This window comes from Monodon monoceros, unplaced genomic scaffold (genome assembly GCF_005190385.1).
Source record: "Monodon monoceros isolate NGI ecotype Baffin Bay Population unplaced genomic scaffold, NGI_Narwhal_1 Super_Scaffold_20, whole genome shotgun sequence".
NCBI lineage: Eukaryota > Metazoa > Chordata > Mammalia > Artiodactyla > Monodontidae > Monodon > Monodon monoceros.
Window position 1 is genome coordinate 10393501 of NW_021703777.1, and position 19939 is coordinate 10413439.

The window sequence follows — 19939 nt, forward strand, 5'->3', positions numbered from 1 at the left end:
GGCATGTCAGTTCACAGAATGAGTGATAACACATGACATAATAATTAACTTACTTTTTAAGACAATGCTGGATATTTCTAAGCTAAAATTTGGGCTCCATAGTGCAGAGATGAGTATATAACACTAGAATGAAATAGAGGTAACACCACCTGCTTCGTGTGCCAAGCTACTCTAACATTTACAGGAAGTGAGAGGAAATTTTAAGAAGTTCATCACTGTGAGTTATGCCTGTAAAACAGTTCAGTTTTCATCCCTGTCTTTCCACCTCTCTCCAGAGAGCCACTTGACCCTCCAGCCACTGAGCTTTTCCAGCGAGGTACACAGAGCTGGTGTTTATTGTCTGCTTCCTGCCCCCTAGGTTCAGGGTTTACCTTTCTCTGACCTGCTAAGTCAGTTAACATTTGTTCATCAGATTTCAACCCCAGCGTTTTTGACACTTCCTATTTGTTGTGTTTTTTTCTCCAATTATCTTTTCCTTTCTAGCCTTATTTTTGTTCCTCAGCATTTTAGTGAAGTTTGAGGAGAGTGCAAATATAAACATGTGCTAACGCCACCCATTTACCTGCAAGTCCAAAGCTGTCATGTGAAGTAAATATATACTCGTGCTGAAATAACAGTCCTGCCTTTTTTTCAGTGATAAGTCATTCTTCTCCCATTCCTTTTAACTCCTAACTTTTCTGTTCTAAAGCACATTTTCATTATTTTCCTATTTTTCTAAAATATATAGGTAGAACTTACACAGATAGTTCCGAAATCTACATTTCCTTGCTTCTCTTTGTCTGACTCTGATTAATATGATTTGATTTTTTCTTGCCTTGCACAAGACACTGATTTAAGCCTCTGCCTTTTTCTCACATCGTGGTAGGACTACAATTTCTGTGTCTCTAAAACGTAAATGTGAAACTGCTATCACTTATTGTCTATGCAATTTGTTTTACCCTTTTAAAAACTGAATTTCTGACATAAAAGACTACTTATTGTCTTCTCTTTCTCAGACTAAATAATCTTTCAGGTTTCCCTTAAATCTTTTTTTTCTTTTTGCTGATCTCACTAATTTCTATATCTCTATCTTTAAAAAGTACTGAAGTTAAATAGTGTTAAGAAGGACTCAGATTCAAAGCATCACATTTCTTTCCTTTCATATCTTTTAACAAGTAAAATGAACTCACTTAGTAGACTTTTAAGCAGTTATGCTCTGCATTGCCTTCTCATCCATTCTTCTTTGCTGTACCCTATAGACTACCTAAAATATCTGTATATTGTAAATCATTTATCATATAGTCCACATCATTTTGAGTAATTATTTGTTCTTAAAATGGGAAGCCATTCATTTATACTTCATGTCAAATATGAGCAAATGATCATACTCATGAAGAGTAGCTGAAAATATTTATTAACTGTGCTAGTCTCTGGAATACCACTTCTAGTATCTTGGTGTTTCCCTTCTGAAAGCATAACTGCGAATCATGTGCCTTATAGAATTTCTATAATCATCATCTACATAGCATGCTTGAATAGCTAGAAAGATAAAGTGTCAGCTGCTTGTGAAATATATACTCTGAATCTATTCCAAAATTCAATTATACAGTGCTTAATTTCCAAGTAAGCCTAAGACTGTACTTTCTCATCTCCCTGAATTGGTCATTTGGCTTCTTTGTTGCATATGAAAAAAAGGGAGAAGTGGCACACCACTAGGTGATGTAGACTGTTGATATTCATGGCACTAACAATATCATATCATTCAATTGGAAGTGAATGTGGAATAGACCCTGTCAAAAGTCAAGAACTATTTACAGTTACTTGAAGTTATAATTACCACTGTTTGATCTACATTGAGATAAACAAAGAAAAGTAAAGAAGGGGAGGGGAGAGTAATATTTGGAGAGTGATTATTTTGATCCAGACACTGTGCTAGCTATTTTATGTATGTTACCTCATTTAATACACATGCCCATCCTTATAGACACTCATTTCTTTGTTTCTATTTGATTCTTAAAGACATTAAATTTTAGTATTTATTTAATACCCAATGCAGTTTAATAAATTCTATACGTGTGTTCTAAGATATATGTATATAAATTCTTTTCCGACAACAAATCTATGAGCGGTAGATGGAATTATTAGCATGATAATAAATGAGGAAACTCCAAATCAGAAGTTTAGTAACTTGTTCAAATTAATACATTTAGTAAGTCACATAGGTGGCTCTCTCTTACTCCAGAGCTCATACTGCTTCCACTGTACCATGTTGTTTTCTCACACGCTGGTTAGTTTATCTTTTAATTTATTCCTTTATGTGAAATTTGGTATCTTTATTATTAACAGCCATTTAGCAAATTGTGTCAATATTTTTTCTGCTCTTTAAAGTTGCTAAATGTTTATTCATCATCATTGGGACTGATCGTTTTGTAAGTAAGCAGTTCCACAAATATACCCTAGTAGTAATAATATAGCTGGTAGTAATAGTTGTAGTCATAGTGTATACTGTAAGGATGTGCCATCTGCATGGTTTTAAATATTGCTTACAGTATATTCATAATTTTGTTCCTGGTACATAAATAAATGACTTTGCTTTATAGTTACAATGATAATATCTTCATCATTGTGTATCATTTATAAATAGAATATTCTGCTTGTATTACGTTGTTATCCATGTTTTAACTCTTTGACCTATGTAGGTAAAATTTGAGGTGCTACACAGAATAGCATGAGTTTCCCAGTCCTGAAATTTTTTACTCTTAGTCTTGTTTTCCACAGAATTATTAATGAAAAAACACCCTTCGTTTATTCGCATATTCTCACGATATGGCACTTTGAAGATGTCTTTTATTTCGTACTCACATTTCATAGCTAATGTTGCAAAGCAAACATTCCTTGCTGTGTTATTTATTGATGCTTAAAGGTTCAATGAATTATTCAGCCCCTTTACCCTTCTTGCTTTGCTGCACACCTATCAAGTTTTCAGAGCAGTTTCATATCAATAAATTTGTTCTTGCTTTGCAGCTCCAATTTCATGCTTGGCCTTTCCTAAACGACATACAAGAAAAATAAATAACCAGAAGGAATGAAATATGTATACAAATCGCTTTAAATAACTCAGTATCCAAATCAAAGTTCCCAAGGGTTTTAAAAATTAAGACATGAAAGCAAGACTTCAAAAACAGGCTACATGCAAATGTAATCAGTGAAAGACTTGTTAACATGCAATCTGTGGAGAGTGACACGTCTTCATAGGCATGTTGTACTCAGAGTTGAAAACACTCTTAACAAGTAAGTCCCTAAGAGTTCAAGGACTCACTGCCACTTTGTATCTTATCTTGTCACATACACACAAAGAGGCAGACAACAAAGGAATGAATGGCTAATCTGATCAGAATGAACAGGCAGTTCTAATAAAATGGCAGTCTGAGGTAAGAAGTCAAGAACTTCAGTATTTCTGGTTCCTGTAAAAAGGAAACCACCCATGATTATACCTACTTCAAATTGTCGACTGTCAAATCCGGAAAATTTATTTTCATTGATAAGAAAATAGTATCAAGGTCTTTTCATCATAAAAAATAAAGTGATTTTAATATGAGGGAGGCCATTCATGCTGTCCAAAACATGTGTGTCAAAGTACAAGAGTAAAAATTTGCTCTATCTTCAGCCAAAATTCCATTTGGATTTCAGTGAGAAAATATATTCTTTCCCAGTGTATTAGATTTATTGATGACAGTATCTCTCTCTTTTTCAAAATACTGAACCAAGTATAAACAATAAGCACACTCCCAAGAATGTGTTTCCATCCATCCATCAACCCATTCAATTTTCATCAAACGTACAGTTTTTAATGTCCCAGATGAAATAAAAAAGGAAGAAATAAAAGCGAATAAAAACGTCCTGTTCCTAAAAGGCTCATAGTTTATTAAGAAAACAGAGATAATAAAATAAGTACTATTGAGTGGTGCAGGCATTATGTTGTAAGTATCTTCATATAGTTTCCTTTTTTTAAAATTTTTATTGATGCATAGGTATAGCTGATTTACAGTGTTGTGTTACTTTCTGCTCTACAGCAAAGTGAATCAGTTATACGTATACATATATCCACTCTTTTGTTTTCCTGTATAGGCCATTGCAGAGTATTGAGTAGAGTTCCCTGTGCTATACAGTAGGTCGTTATTACTTGTCTATTTTATGTATAGTAGTCTGTATAAGTCCATCCCAATCTCCCAGTTTATCCCTCTGCCCCTTTCCTCCCTGGTAACCATAAGATTGTTTTCTGCATCTGTAACTCTATTTCTGTTTTGCAAATAAGTTCATTTGTACCATTTTTTTAGATTCCACATATAAGCAATAGCATATGATATTTGTCTTTCTCTGACTTACTTCACTAAGTATGGCAATCTCTAGGTCCATCCATGTCCCTGCAAATGACATTATTTCGTTCTCTTTTATGGCTGAGTAATATTCCATTGTATATATGTACCACATCCATTCCTCTGTTGTTGGACATTTAGGTTGCTTTCATGTCCTGGCTATTGTAAATAGTGCTGCAAAGAACATATAGTTTCATTTTAAAATATTCTTTCTTAAACAAGGCATTGGCAACTTAACATTTTCAATAGAATCAATGTTTTTTTGTTTGTTTCAATGTGTGTTAACACACATGCTATTTTTTAGTGACTTTTTTTTTTTAACCTGGACTGAATCCACTTGTTTAGTACAATAGGAAGGTTTCTGCACGTGAAGATAGGAAAATTCTAATCTTCAGGATAACTTTACTGAACTATCATCTAATTTAGCCATTCACCAATGACTGCCTGCAAATAGCTCAACATCTAAGAATAAGGAACAAGGTAGGTTCCTTTATTAAATTCCATGCAGTAGGTCATTTAAATTATCTTATTTAATTTAATACTCAGAATACCTGCTTGAGATTGATATTATCACCTCCATATTATATATGAAGAAACTACATGTTCCTTGTTTTGTGTCCCCCAGAAGCTGACCCTGAGATAGATGGGGAGTTCAAGTAGTTTATTTAGGAGCTAATCTCAGGAAATGCCAGGAGGAGAGTGGAGAAATGAAAGAGGTAAGGAAAGAGAGGTGTTAAGAGTGAGATTTTAGGCACTTACCAGTGTAGGTAATTGGAGTTCAGTCTTACTGAGGAACTTTGGGTGATAGTACATAGAGCAAGCCTCAGCTATCTCATCTTAGGGAACAAAGAGCTGGGAACTTTATCCGCTAAGGCTTTGTTTCTCACTGCTCCACTGCTGTTGGAGTTGAGGTAGCGCTTCCAGCTTGCCCAGCGCAGAGGCAGATTGTGCTCAGGCCAGGAAAAAACCCTCAGGCCAAAAGTGCAGTAAGAATTCTTTAACACAGAGGCGGATGGGTATGACGCGTGGAGCCTCACCTGCATTCAGGGTAAAGAGAGTTGTTAAATAATGCTGTTTAAAACCAGATAACAATATTGGCAACAGAAATCAAACCAAGTGGGAAGCAAACAAAAAGTAAATAGTTTCCTTTCTCCTTCTCATTCTCTGGACAAATTTTTGGAACCTTTAACCTTTTATGGAGACAGAGTTTCAAATATGTTTCTAGTTTCTACTATGAAAATAGTAAAATGTCATTAAAAGCACTTTGCATGTACTAGTGCAATTCAGCGTACTTCCATTACCATAAATTATACAACAAGCATCCATTGAATACTGACTCTCATGAGGGAAGATTAAATTGTGTATCCAAGAACGAACAACTTGCCTGTATCAGACAGTTTTTTTTTTTTTTTTTTTTGCAGTTTTGTGATGACTTCTTTGGTTATAGGCAATCATATTGCATTCAGTGTTGACTTACCACCTCACAAACTTTTGTTGCAAGGTTTTAAATTTCTTCTTAAATTTGCTTTGCCTGTAATCTAAAATAGGTATTCATAGTTATCTTAATAATTTTCTCTCCTTGCTGCTAGTTTCGCTCCTGGGGCGATCCATAATTTTTACGGCCTGTCTCTAGAGCCTTTATAATTTCTATGTGCCTTGTATTTGTGAAGACCAACTTATGTAACGCTCAGAGAGAAACAAAGGAAAATGTTATATATCACAATGGCAGGATGATACAGCAGTTAGGGTAGTCCTTATGTAAAATGCCTGTTTTTGAAGTTATTACTTTAAGAATTCTGAACAGACATGATGACTTTCAAAGGAGTAAGCCAACCATGATCTGCTCCTGCATTTTATCTGGAAAAGTAACAATAATAGAAGTCCTCAAATCAGAGCTGAAAGTTTACAGTTCATATACTCTATTCCTGGCATCTTATTCACTGTGGGCAAAACAGTTTCCACCTATGTACATCATACTCCATGTTGACAAGACAGTCACCTGAAGCTTAAGCAAATGCTCTTCATTTGGCTCTTCTCTGGATTTGTGTGAAAAGTCAAATACGTTGGCTAAGACAAAAAGTATCATCAGCAGTGAGTCTCAGTAAAATTTTTTCCAACCTCAGTAAAGACTAAACAGTCATCCTAATGAATTCGTCATTAGGAACAATTAAATGGTTCATCTTTGATGCAGACATTTATTTGAACGATTTTAATTGCCATTTAACATGCCCTCATGTTGTCCAATTTATTCATCTTAGTACATTTTAACCTTCATTTACATAATTTTTGCTGTTCTATTTACCTCCATTCATTGTAGGTCATTAATGAGAATGAATTGACACTGACATTTCCAGTGAGACTTATTTTTATATTCTTTTTCCAGATTGAGATGTTTCTGTGGTTTTCCAAGTTTTCTTTTTAAACCAATGAAGTTCCCTTCCCATCTCCATATGTTCTATTTAGAAAGACTTTTAAAAGTCATTTTGAAAACCTTTATTCCAGTTACAAATACAGCATTTTATTCTTCCGAGGTAATACTTTTTATGCCTTCAGAATTTTATAACACCCTGAAGTGTGTGGTGTGATCAATGAATATTACTATAAAGTAAATGATTTAGTCATTTATTTTCAATAATCCTCATATAAATGTAACTGAAAGTCTTTTATTATATGTTCTCTAGATGCCTGCAAAATGATGAACATATTAACAGCAAAATTCTTTGAAAAATTTTCTTAACCTAACCATAATTGATAAAATAATTTGACTGGAGAAAGAAGATACAGCAAATGCCTCATCATTTTTATCAGGTTGTTTTTTTGTGTGTGTGTGTGTTTGTTTTTAACTTGAAATTTATCAGCATCTCCTCTTTCCATTAAGGTTACATAGTCAAACACTTTGTAGGAAATCTTAATGTTATTCCTACTGGATTGTTGGATTGAATTTAGAAGGAAGATGACAATTTAAGTTTCACTTATTCAAACCTAATTTTTTTTCCCATTTGAAACATTAAATACTCTCTACTGTTTCCAACATGCATGTAATAACGTGAAGGGCAATATGAGTTGACAGGGAATAGAGAATGAAATTTACTTAGATCATTGTTTGATCTGCCATGAAGAAATTTTAAAGGCCTTTTTTACGTTCCCTGCTTCAAAAACTTGAATGAGCTTCATGGAAAATATGCTGGGATTTTGTGCTTTTATGTTTTCGTTACTTAAGTCTTTTGCAAACTGAAGAACTTGTTTCTGCAAAAGAAGTTTCTCAGGTAGCAAGTGCTCAACTGTGCTAATGATAATAACTAGAGTTTCTTTAGAAAACTTAGGTATTCTATGACTTATTTTATTATGGCAGATGAAATTAAGGAACAAATTAAAGGGGACAAAGGCAGCAGGATTGTATAATTTTATTGTTGCCTTCATGTAATTTATCGTGTTTCTTCCCCTAGATTGTGATTAATAAGGTTATCAATTTATTAATTATCTTGATCATTTTGACAGCCTCTTTCTAAATCTTTTATAGGCATATATCTAACAAACATGATTTAAGATAATGTTTAATCACTAAATAAAATCTATAGAACTTTATTGAGAAAATAGTGTACATTTAGAAGTTAAGGTTTTAGTAATAATATGCTAACTATTATATTGCTTGGTGTATGGAGTACTTTAAATCCTCAACTGAGATGATTACAGTTATGTGGATTAATTATCTGTTGTCAGTTTGAAGATTTGTAATAGTTATATAATTTTGCATAATTCTGTGAATGTTGCTGTAGTATAGATTCCTGAAAATATCATCTCACTGATGATTCTCTTCCTGGGCTCTTTTAAATTTTTTTAAATGTTCTTTTTATAACATTTTGCTGTGGAAGAATAATAGCTGCATCTAGAGAAGAAAGGCTTGGATGTTTTTAATTCTGGCTCTTATACCAATTTCTGGTAAGAAATTAAGGCCAGTTAGTATGGCTGCTCTAGATGATTTCTTAAGCCATTTCCACATCTAGAATTTTTTGATAAGAAATTACTTTCCTTCTAAAGAACCTGCAGTGGCTTCCTGTTTCTTCTATGTGACTTAATACATCTAACCTACTTTTCTGGGACTTTGAAAGCCTTCAGGAATCTCATATCCCCCTCCAGAGAAACCTATCCAGAGCTTTTTAACCACTAAACCCCTATATGTGTTCTTCTTTTTGCTCTTGCCTAGTATTTTTAGTATTCCCTTCCCTTTTTCTGTGACTTAATTTGTGTGCACAGTGGTGTAATTTAAAGACCTTGTATGTGTATTTCTTTTAGTAGCAAACACATAGTTATTTGTGATTTTTTTTTTCTCTCTCATAAGGTTGTGAGTCTTTTGAGAGTTTGAAAATGAGAGTTTTCATTTATTTTTGTATCCTCCCCCTACTAAAACTAGAGCTCCTGGCACAATAAAACTGTTTTGAATGAATGTAGTAGCCAGGATTTTGACCTTCATGATCTCTGCCACCTGCTATTATAGTGTAAATGTGTTGCTACACAGCAAAAGGAATTTTACAGATGGAATTAGGTTGCTAATCAGCTGACCTTAAAATAGGGAGATTATCATGGATTATCCGGATAGGCCCAGTGTAATCTGTTGGGCCCTTAATAGCAGATGAGGATGACGGAACAGCCAGAGAGCAGGAAGTTAGATGGGAAGGGAGGTGACCTGAATTATGAGAAGGACTTGACCACTCTTTGCTGGCTTTAAAGATAAAGGGGAGCAAGGGTAGGCTACATTACAAGCTGAGAACTGCTCCTGGCCAAATCCAGCATGGAAGCGGGACCTACTCCTCCTAGCGCGCAGACCTGAATTTTGCCAATCTTTGTGTGCCTGGAAGTAGATTCTCCCCCCAGAGGCTCCAGTGAAGAAGGTAACCCTGCCCACAAATTGATTTTAGCTTAGGGAGCTTCATGTTGGACTGCTGACATTCAGAATTGTGAGGTAATAAATTTTTGTGTTGTTTTAAACTAAGTATGTGATAATTTGTTACAGCAGTAATAGAAATCCTTACAATGAATTAATACTTATATGGTTGAATATCTTTTCTCCTACCTTGGCCTTTACCTTGGACATTATTTCTCTTCCTTCAAGTATCCATATCTATCCTTTTAGGCTCATCTTAGTCACACTACACCCCAGGAACCTTCTCTGATTCCAGCTTGAACTGGTCATGTCTTCCTCTGACTACTGTAATGCTACTGTACCACACTACTGTTGTATTTTGTGTTGCCTTATTGCCTAATTGTAAGTTATACTTATGGATCACACCGTTCCATACTGTTGCTTAATAATTTTGTGTGCATATATTTTTTTCCACGTGGATTTGCAAGCATAGCTTTAGGAGGGGAGTAGTGCTTATGAAATACTAATTGATTGATTCTTTTTTCTAATTTTTAAAATATTTTAATCAAATGATTATTAAATGCTTTTAAAAATTACAGTATTTTGAGACAGTTTCTGGCCTTGACTTTGTAGGTAAAAGAAATGCATTAAAAGAGAAGGATCTTGAAGGACATCCAGTAAACCACCAAAAAGAATCCAAGCATATACAATCAAAACATACACAACCAATTTATAGCAGTAGGTCTAGTTCAAGTGCTGTGACAGTAAAGCAGCTGGTGTTAGCAGTGGATAAATAATTTACATAGGACTGAAAGGCAGTTAGGCCAAAGATTTTTGGAAAAAAAATCAATGTCAACTTTTTAAGATGTAAGATTTTCAAATAAATGGAAATGTGCAGTTGTGGCTACTGAAAATTAGGACAACATTATCTGTGTACTTTTACACTAGAAAATGGAACAGTTGTGAATAGAATAAGGACTGAACTCTTTTTTTATTCCATTGGAAAAACATGCTGAAGCATCTGATTTTTTTTTTCTTTTTCTTTTTTTCTAAAAATATACCAAAGTAGGTCTGGCTGATGATGGAGAAAGAATGTAGGCATCATTTGGAACCTAATAATCAAAGGTCCGTTTAACAAAAATAGGTGGAAGTGGCCCATAATATTTCTTCTTATCCAAAGAACAGGCTTGAAGCTAACTTCTAACATATAGCTTATGAGTCCAGGGAATTTATTTTTTAGGTAGTGCCACAAATAATGCAGACAGCCTTTAGAATTGAAAGCAATTACTTGTACTTTCATCTGAATAGTTTCTCCCTATTTACTCATATTACCAGAGTTTTTAAAAATATAAATTCTAGCCTATGAAAAATTTCTTGGCCATCTGTCTCAAAAGATGTTCTAAGAAAACAAAAGAAAATGCATCCAAGTCAACCAAGTGAGTCCCTATTTTGTGCATTATTCACGTTAGACTCAGAGGAGAGAGCAGGCAGAGAGAGGCCATATATAAGGGTATTGATGTGGTCTGATCACCAGAAAGCCTGTAAGGTAACTAGAGACCTGTGTAAGAAAATGATGGCAAAGAGAACATGACATTATTCTGATAGGTGCTAAATATTTTTACATAATCTATACTGTGTGCTCATCAAGAATGAGGACCATTTGTCATCTTTGAATTCCCCAGTTTAGGTGCTCAGTAAATATTTGTTCATAAATGAGAACAGAATGTGTTCAAAGGTGGGCTAGATCACTCCTAGAGGGCTTTCTGAACGAACAGATCTTAAGAAAAGCCTTGAGGGATCGGCAGAATCTGAGTTAGTTTCTGGAATGTCCTCCTTCATTTACCCCCTCCCATCCTACTCAAACCTTCAGTATCTGGGTCAACAGTTTTCTCAGTTCTGGGGAGCAATTTTGTTATTTCCCACACAAAATTATCCATACCATCTTCACTGATTCACGATCATTCACTTTTATCAACGTTTTCTAGCTGTGTGTCCTTGGGAAGTTATTTAAGCACGCTATGCCTCAGTGTTCTCGTTAGAAACATAAAAATAGTTTCTGTCTCATAGGATTATGGTAGTGCATGCGTTTCTACATCTAAAGCACTTAGAACAATGTTTGGCACATAGTAATTGCTCTAGAACTGCTAGCTTCTATTATAATGATGTTTTATTTTTGATGGGCTGATATCGTGAAATCCAAGCTCATTAAGAGTAAAATATGCCTTATTTTCACAGGATAAACATAATCTCTTGTACAATATAGGTGATTAGTAACTATCCTTGAATTGGTTTGATTATGTAGAGAAAGAAAATGTTTCATATAAAAGAAACAGTAAATTACCACAGGAGCTGATAAATCATTTTTGGAGGTTATTTTTATGCATGTGTGATTGTGGTGGCATTTTTATACCATAGTTCTTGTCTATCATTTACATGTAACAGAATCTTAAACATTTTCGTCTTTAAAAAAAAATGGAAGGAAATGCTTCTGTGAAAGTTTGTGTTAGGAAGATTTTGTTTTTATTTCCATCAGAATATCATATTTAACATACAGTAAAATCTCTTGACATCCCAAGCATGTAGTAATTATATGTTCTTGTAAATTGCCTGGGAATTAAATTTACCATCAAAAGCATTGTGATTAATATGAAATGTATATTTTAATTTATCCTATAGAAGTAACAAAGTACTCTAATTAAATAACAGTAATTGAGGAATTATCTTCCAAAGGGTCCCTAATAAGACTGAGCCCAATCCAACTTTTATCCTAAGCTAAAATTCTTATTAGAATCAAGATAAGCAGTGCATTGTCATGAAAAGTCAAGAAAATTCACCATAATGTTCTACACAAAAATTTAAAAAATTACAGTCTATTCTATTTAATACTAATTGTATTTTGCAACCTAAAAGATAAAATGTTTGTAATATTTAAAAGTATTTTTAATTGAATCCCAAATGTTAATTATTGATTTCTGATCTGTTTATCCACATATGTACATGTGTATGAATATTTTGGATACTTTATATTCTTCTGAAAAAATTTGGAAAGTAAAACATTTTAAATTTATGTTTAAAAATAATGTGCTAGATACCAAACACATTACATTTCTTGAGCACTAACTATGAGACAGGCACTCTTGATTTAGATCTCTATTTAAACAAAAAAGTTTTTTAATCACCATCTTCATCCAATTCCCCCTCTCCCCAGTCCCCTGCCTTTGGTCTCTTTTTCTATGAATTTGTTTGTTTGTTCGTTTGTGTTTGGAAGTATAATTGATCTTCAACACTATGTTAGTTGTGATTTGATATTTCTATATATTACAAAATGATCACCGCAGTAAGTCTAGATACCATCTGTCAGCATGTAAAGATATTACATTATTATTGACTATATTCCCCACACTGTGCATTTTATTCCCATGTCATTTATTTTATAACTGATAATGTGTACCTTTTAATCTCTCTCACCTATCTCAGTTATCCCCCAAGCCCATCCCCTGTGGCAACCACCTGTTTGTTCTTTCTATGACTCTATTTCTTTTCTCATGTTTGTTCATTTATTTTGCTTTTTATATTCCATATATAATTGAGATCACGTAGTATTTCCCTTTCTCCATCTGACTTAATCATTTAGCATAATACTTTCTAGGTCCATCCATGGTATTGCAAATGGCAAGATTCCATTATTTTTATGGCTAATATTCCATTGTATATACATACCACTTCTTTATCCATTCATCTATCTATGGGCACTTAGGTTGCTTCCATACCTTGGCTATTGTGAATAATGCTGCAATGAACATAGGGATGCATGTATATTTTCAAATTATTGTTTTAGTTTTATTTGGAAAAACATACAGAAGTGGAATTGCTGCATCTTATGGTAGTTCTATTTTTAATATTTTGAGGAAGCTCTATACTGTTTTCCATAGTGGCTACACCAATTTACATTCCCACCATCAGCGCACCAGCGTTCCCTTTTTACCAGGTCCTCACCAACACTTGTTATTTGTGTCTTTTTGATTAGAGCCATTCTGACATGTATGAGGTAATACTCATAATGGTTTTGATCGCCATTTTCCTGATGATTAGTGATGTTGTGCACCTTTTCATGTGTCTGTTGGCCATCTGTATGTCTTCTTTGGAAATATGATTATTGAGGGCCTTTGCCCAATTTTTAAAATAGAGTTGTTGATTTTCTTCGTGTTGAGTTGTATGAGTTCTTTGTATATTTTGGATTTGTCATTTGCAAATATTTTTTCCCCTTCAGTAGGTGGCCTTTTTATTTTGATGATAGTTTCCAAAAGCTTTTTGTTTGATTTAGTCCCATTTGTTTATTTTCGCCTTTGTTGCCCTTGCCTGAGGTGACAGAACCCCCCACATATTGCTAAGGTATTACTAATAATATCAGCTGGTAGACAGGGTTAGGTACTACATAACTGGCTGCTTGACCTGTGGGTCTCAGGGCTGGTGCTGACCAGATGGTGGGCAGGGCTAGGTCCTAACACTGATAGTCTGGAGGAAGAAATCCAAAATAGCACCAGCCAGCACCACTGTCCTCGTGGTGGAATGAGCTCCCCCAAATGGCTGCCACCAGCATTTATTTCCCAGTGGCCTCCTGACTTTCTGGGAGCCTTCTCCAAGATCAGCAAACGGGTCTGAACCCAGACTCCTTTCAAATTACTACTTCTGCACTGGGTCTTGGAGCCTGTGAGATTTTGTATGAGACAGAGCACAATCTCTGTTTCCTACAGTCCTCTAGCTCTCCCACATACAACCCCACTGGCCTTCAAAGCCAGACATCTGGAGGCTCATCTTCCCAGTGTATGACCCCCGGGCTGGGGATCCCAGTTGGCCTTGGACCCCTCGCTCCTAGGGGGCACCAATGCAAGTGTGACTATCCTCCTGTTAGTTGGTTGCCTTCCTGGGGTGTCTGGGGCTTAATTATACTGCGTCTTTGCCCCTCCTACCCATCTCCTTGTGATTCCTTCTTTATATGTTTAGTTATAGAAAATCTTTTCTGCTGGTCCTCAGGTTGTTTTCATTGATAGTTGCTTTGTAAATTAATTGTAATTTTGGTGTACCCACAAACAGAGGTGAGCTCGGGGTCTTCCTACTTTGCCATCTTGGCCACACCCCTTTCAACTATTTTATCAAGAGAACACATTTAATTGTTCCTTCTTATTCAGTAGTTCTAACTGAGGCGAATGGCTCAGACCCATACCTAATCTTCTCTGGACCCTGCAACAGTTCTTGAAATACTTGTGCAGACCCACAAAACTCTGACTTCTACAGATATCTTCTCATGAATAAGGTCAGATGACTTTAACTGACTAACCGACTTAGAGAAACTTTAAAAGAGGTTTCTATGCCCACTGCCGCCTTGCATGATTCTGCATCTTGAAAGACTCTTTTTCTTCTTCAATTTCTCCAGACCTAAAGGCCTGTGGCCTTTTTCATATGCCTGGATCACACTACTTTTCTTGATGACTCCTTACCAAGTGATGGAAGGGTGTTAAAGTTATAGTCTTAGATAACTTATTTAAACTCCATCACAACCCCATAAATACTTTTATGACCACCATTTTCTGGTTAAGGAACTGGGGCATAGTTAAGTAACATCAGATAGAAATGGATTAATGGTATCAGAACTCTAGTAACTAGTTCCAGAATCCAGGCTCTTAACCCCCATGCTAACTATCTTCATGCAAGTAGAAAATTGATGTGAAAGACTAAAGTTTAAAGTTGTTTTTCTATGAATCGTCAAAGAACAACATCAACACTATTATTTAATAAGCTTACATTTTAAAAGAGCATTTTTAAATGGAAAACATTTATTTCTCCAAGTAATAGGTCAAAAGTGAATAAAATTTACCCGTGGCCCATTTTGCTGTGTGTTCTGAAAAGTGTTAAACAGTTTTCTCAGTTTGTGATTCACCTAGTACATAGCATCATGAAACATACATTGTTTTCAAGAGCATATATTTGAAGTTCTTACTTTTTAATAGAGTAAGTATAATCCCAAATTTGATGGACATTCTATGCCAAGAACTGCAAACCTGTGTGGTCCCGAATCAGTCATTTTGGACTCAAATTTCCTGTCTGTCATATTACCTCATCAGACTCAATAAATTCTAGACTGATTTTAGAAGATTACTTAGGGTTATACAATGGAGGCAGCACAGAAGAGTAGAAAAAATGTATACTTTGCACGTAGAGGGCCAGATTCTGACTTTTATTTTGGTGGAGTGGAGAATACTGAGGAAGTCACACATCTCAACATTTATCCCTGTAAAATGGGGATGAAAATAACCTACTTTACAGAATTGTTGTGAGAATTAACTTAAGTAGCTAGTCGATACTCAATAAAAGTTAACTATTATTCTTATAAAAATTATATGATTATTTTATTTACTGTAAAAATATATCTTTGATCCAACTACATATAATGATTTGCCATGGAGTTTAGTACTAGGGGAACTTAATTTAAATAACCGACATTGAATTTTAAATGATCTGGTGCGATTTAAGTGGTTTTGTTAGTATGTTTTAAATCTGCTTGACTGAATGTATGTGTGAATAAATATAAATACCATGCTTAGTCAGGAATGTAATTTTAATTAAGCTTCTAATGCCCCTAATGTCCCAACTGCCCGGAAGGTGATTCACATCTTGGAAGGGTGGATAAGTAGTTCAGCACTCATTTTCAATCCAACTTGAATTTTTCTGTTTCATTTTCTTCTAACAAAATTGGATTTGGTGATACTTGACAACTAAGATTTTGTTTATCCTGCTGTAAAGGTAGGCTAGTAAAGTAGATTTCCACAGGATTTATAGTCTTGGTTACAGCATTTTAGAGCCATATAAAAATGCATATTAAAATAGTCTTTCTTCATTGCTTTCTACAAGCAATATTACTCTGTCTTTGGTATTGAAATTTGAGAACCTGAACCATAATTTTATATGTTGCCCATTTTTATAATGAAATAGAGTGAAACAAAAAGGTCTGGACTCTTGTGAGTCTTTATCGATAACATTTATTCTACAATTACAAAAACGTAGTGGACTGGTAAACAAATCTGAGTCTTTATAATATGGCTAATATACATGCCTTGCTATTGGAAAATTAAACATCCTAAAATTGGAGTCCTTTCTAGTCTTAATCCATTTGGCTTGCTATAGCAAAACACCACAGACATACTGGGTGGCTTATTAACAACAGAAATTTATTTCTCATGGTTCTGAAGGCTGCAAGTCCAAAATCAAGGTGTGGCCAGGTTCAGTGTTTGGTGAGGGCCTGCTTTATGGTTCATAGATGGCTGTCTTTTTTTCTGTGTCCTCACGTGGCAAAAGGGTTAGGGAGCTATCTGGGATCTCTTTTATAAGGACACTAATCTCATCCATGAAGGCTCCACCCACATGACCTAAGTACCTTTCAAGTACCCCGCCTCCAAATAACATACCACTGGGGATTAGGTTTCAAGATACAAATTTTCAGGTAGGAGGACACAGAAATTTAGTCTATAGCATTTACTAATTAGAATTAATAGAGTTTAAAATAAGACTGTTTAAAATAAGAGGATGATCAGATTATTCAGTTTGTGGTACATCACGACTGATGATCCAGGTACAGTCTTCAAATTCCATCTTCAGATCTCTCATCAAACCCTCACATTTTTTATTTTCAATCCACCCTTTATGCTATGGGTATATCTATGGATTATATATGCTTTTTAATGTTAATGAGTATAGCTCCTTTTCTATATTTATCATTTATGTGTTTTAGATTTGTTCGTGTTGACAATGTATAGTTATCTTTTTTTGATTCATTATTGCATTTCACTGTTGTTTGGAATTCTGGCCTACAAAAAACAATTATAATCCTATTGTCCATTTATTATTTTTCAAATCTTTATAAATGCAAACAATGTTGTAATCAACATCCTCTGCTTTTTTTTTTAATTGATATATAGTTGATATATAGTATGATGATAGTTTCAGGTGTACTACAATAGTGATTTAACATTTGCATATATAATGACCATGATAAATCTAGTAACCATCTGTCTTCATATAAAGTTATTACAATATTATTAACCATATTCCTTATGCTATATATTACATCCCCATGCCTTATTATTTTTTAACTGGACATTTGTACCTCTTAATCCCTTCCCTTATTTCACCCTTCAATGCCCTTCCCTCTGGTAACCACCTGTTTCTTCTCTGTATCCATGAGTCTGTTTTCATTTTGTTTTATTTATTTGTTTTTTTTATTTTTTAGATTCCACTTATATATGAAATCATACCATATTTGTCTTTTCCTGTCTCACTTATTTCACTTAGCAAAATACCCTCTACATCCATCAGTGTTGTTGCAAATAGTAAGATTTCTGTTTTGTTTTGTTTTGTTTTTTTGGTTGAGTAGAGTGTGTGTGTGTGTGTGTGTGTGTGTATATATCTATATCTATCTATGTATACCACATCTTCTTTATCTACTCATCTATCAATGGACACTTAGTTTGCTTCTATATATTGGCTATTATAAATAATGTAGTGAACATTGGTGTGCATATGTATTTTCCAATTAGTGTTTTTGTTTTTTTGATGTAAATTTCCAGAAGTGAAATAGTTATGTGATATGGTAGTCCTATTTTTAATTTTTTGAGGAGCCCCCATGCAGATTTCCATAGTAGCTGTACCAATTTACAATCCCACCAGTAGTATACCAGGGTTTGCTTTACTCTACATCCTCGCCAACATGGGTTATTTGTTGTATTTTTGATTATAGCCATTCTGAGAGGTGTGAGGTTATACTCGCCGTGGTTTTGACTTCCATTTCCTTGTTGATTAGTAATGTTGAGCATCTTTTCATTGGTCTGTTGACCATATGTATGCCTTCTCTGGTATAATGTCTATTCATGTTCTCTGCCCATTTTTCATAGGGTCATTTGTTTTTTGAAGTTATGTTGTATGAGCTCTTTGTATATTTTAGATATTAACACCTTATTGGATATATTATTTGTAAATATGTTCTCTCATTCAGTAGGTTCCCTATACTGATAGTTTGCTTTGCCTGTGCAAAAGCTTTTTAGTTTGATATAGTCCCATTTGTTTAATTTTCTTTTGTTGCCCTTGCTTGAGGAGACAGATCCAAAAAAAATACTGCTAGGACTTATGTCAAAGAGCATACTGCCTATGTTTTCTTCTAGTAGTTTTATGGTTTCAGGTCTTAATTGAAGTCTTTAAACCATTTTCAGTCTCTTTTTGTATTTGGTGTGAGAAAATAGTCTAGTCTGATTCTTTTTCATGTAGCTGTCCAGTTTTCCCAACACCACGTATTAAAGAAGTTGTCTTTTCCCTACTGTATATTCTTGCCTCCTTTGTTTTAGATTAATTGACCATATAAGTGTGAGTTAATTTCTGGGCTCTCTATTCTGTTCCATCAATTTATACATCTGTTTTGTGCCAGTACCATACTATTTTGATTACTGTGGCTTTGTAGTGTAGTTTGAAATCAGGGAGCATAATAACTCCAGCTTTCTTCTTTCTCAATATTGCTTTGGTATTTGGGGTCTTTTGTGTTTCTATACAAACTTTAGAATTATTTGTTCTAGTTCTGTGAAAAATGCTATTGGTATGTTGAAAGGGATTGTATTCTGTAGGTTGCCTTGGGTAGTATGGTCATTTTAACAATATTATTTCTTCCAATCCATGAGCATGGCATAACTTTCCATTTGCTTGTGTCATCTTCAGTTTCTTTCATCAGTGTCTTACACTTTTCCAAGTATAGGTCTTTGACCTCCTTAGTTAGATTTATTCCTAGATATTTTATTATTTTTTAAATTGAAGTATAGTTGATTTACAATATTATATTAGTTTCAGGTGTACAGCTTAGTGATTCAGTATTTTTGAAGGTTATACTCAAAAGTTATTATAAGATAATGGCTATAATTTCCTGGGACTCTCTTTTCTTCCTGGACCTAGAAGTCTGTTTCTTTTCCCTGGTTAGGGAAGTTTTCAGCTATTATTTATTTAAATAAGTTATCTGCCCCTTTCTCTTTCTCTTCTTCTGGGACCCCTGTAATGCAAATGTTAGTCTGTTTGTTATTGTCCCAGGGATCTTTCAAACTATTCTTTTTTTTTTTTTTTTTTTTCTGGTACGTGGGCCTCTCACTGTTGTGGCCTCTCCCGTTGTGGAGCACAGGCTCTGGACATGCAGGCTCAGCAGCCATGGCTCACGGGCCCAGCCGCTCCACGGCACGTGGGATCCTCCCGGACCGGGGCACGAACCCGTGTCCCCTGCATCGGCAGGCGGACTCTCAACCACTGCGCCACCAGGGAAGCCCCTATTCTCATTTTTTTAAATTCTTTTTTCTTTCTTTGTTCACCTTGGGTGATTTTCATACTCTGTCTTCCAGTTTGCTGATCCATTCTTCTGTATCCTCTAATCTACTGTTGATTCCTTCTAATATATTTTTAAAATTTTTCATTATTATATTTTTCAGCTCTGTGTGGTTCTTTATATTATCTAACTCTGTTGAAATTCTCACTGTGTTTATCCTTTCTTCTCTCAAGTTAAGTGAACTTCTTTATGTTCATTACCTTTAACTCCTTCTCAGGTAGATTGCTCAACTCCATTTTGTTTAGATCTTTTCCTTAGATTATGTCTTGTTCCATTTCCTGTGATAGGAATACCCAAGAGCTTTGTTTATAACCTGTC

The 19939-nt window shown here is 34.7% G+C and overlaps 1 protein-coding gene across 4 annotated transcripts in view; it reads left to right on the top strand.

Annotated features, from left to right (window-relative positions):
- The window catches only part of CCSER1 (coiled-coil serine rich protein 1), a 1246259-nt gene that overhangs the window by 1091476 nt on the left and 134844 nt on the right, over positions 1–19939 (top strand). The window lies entirely within an intron of this gene.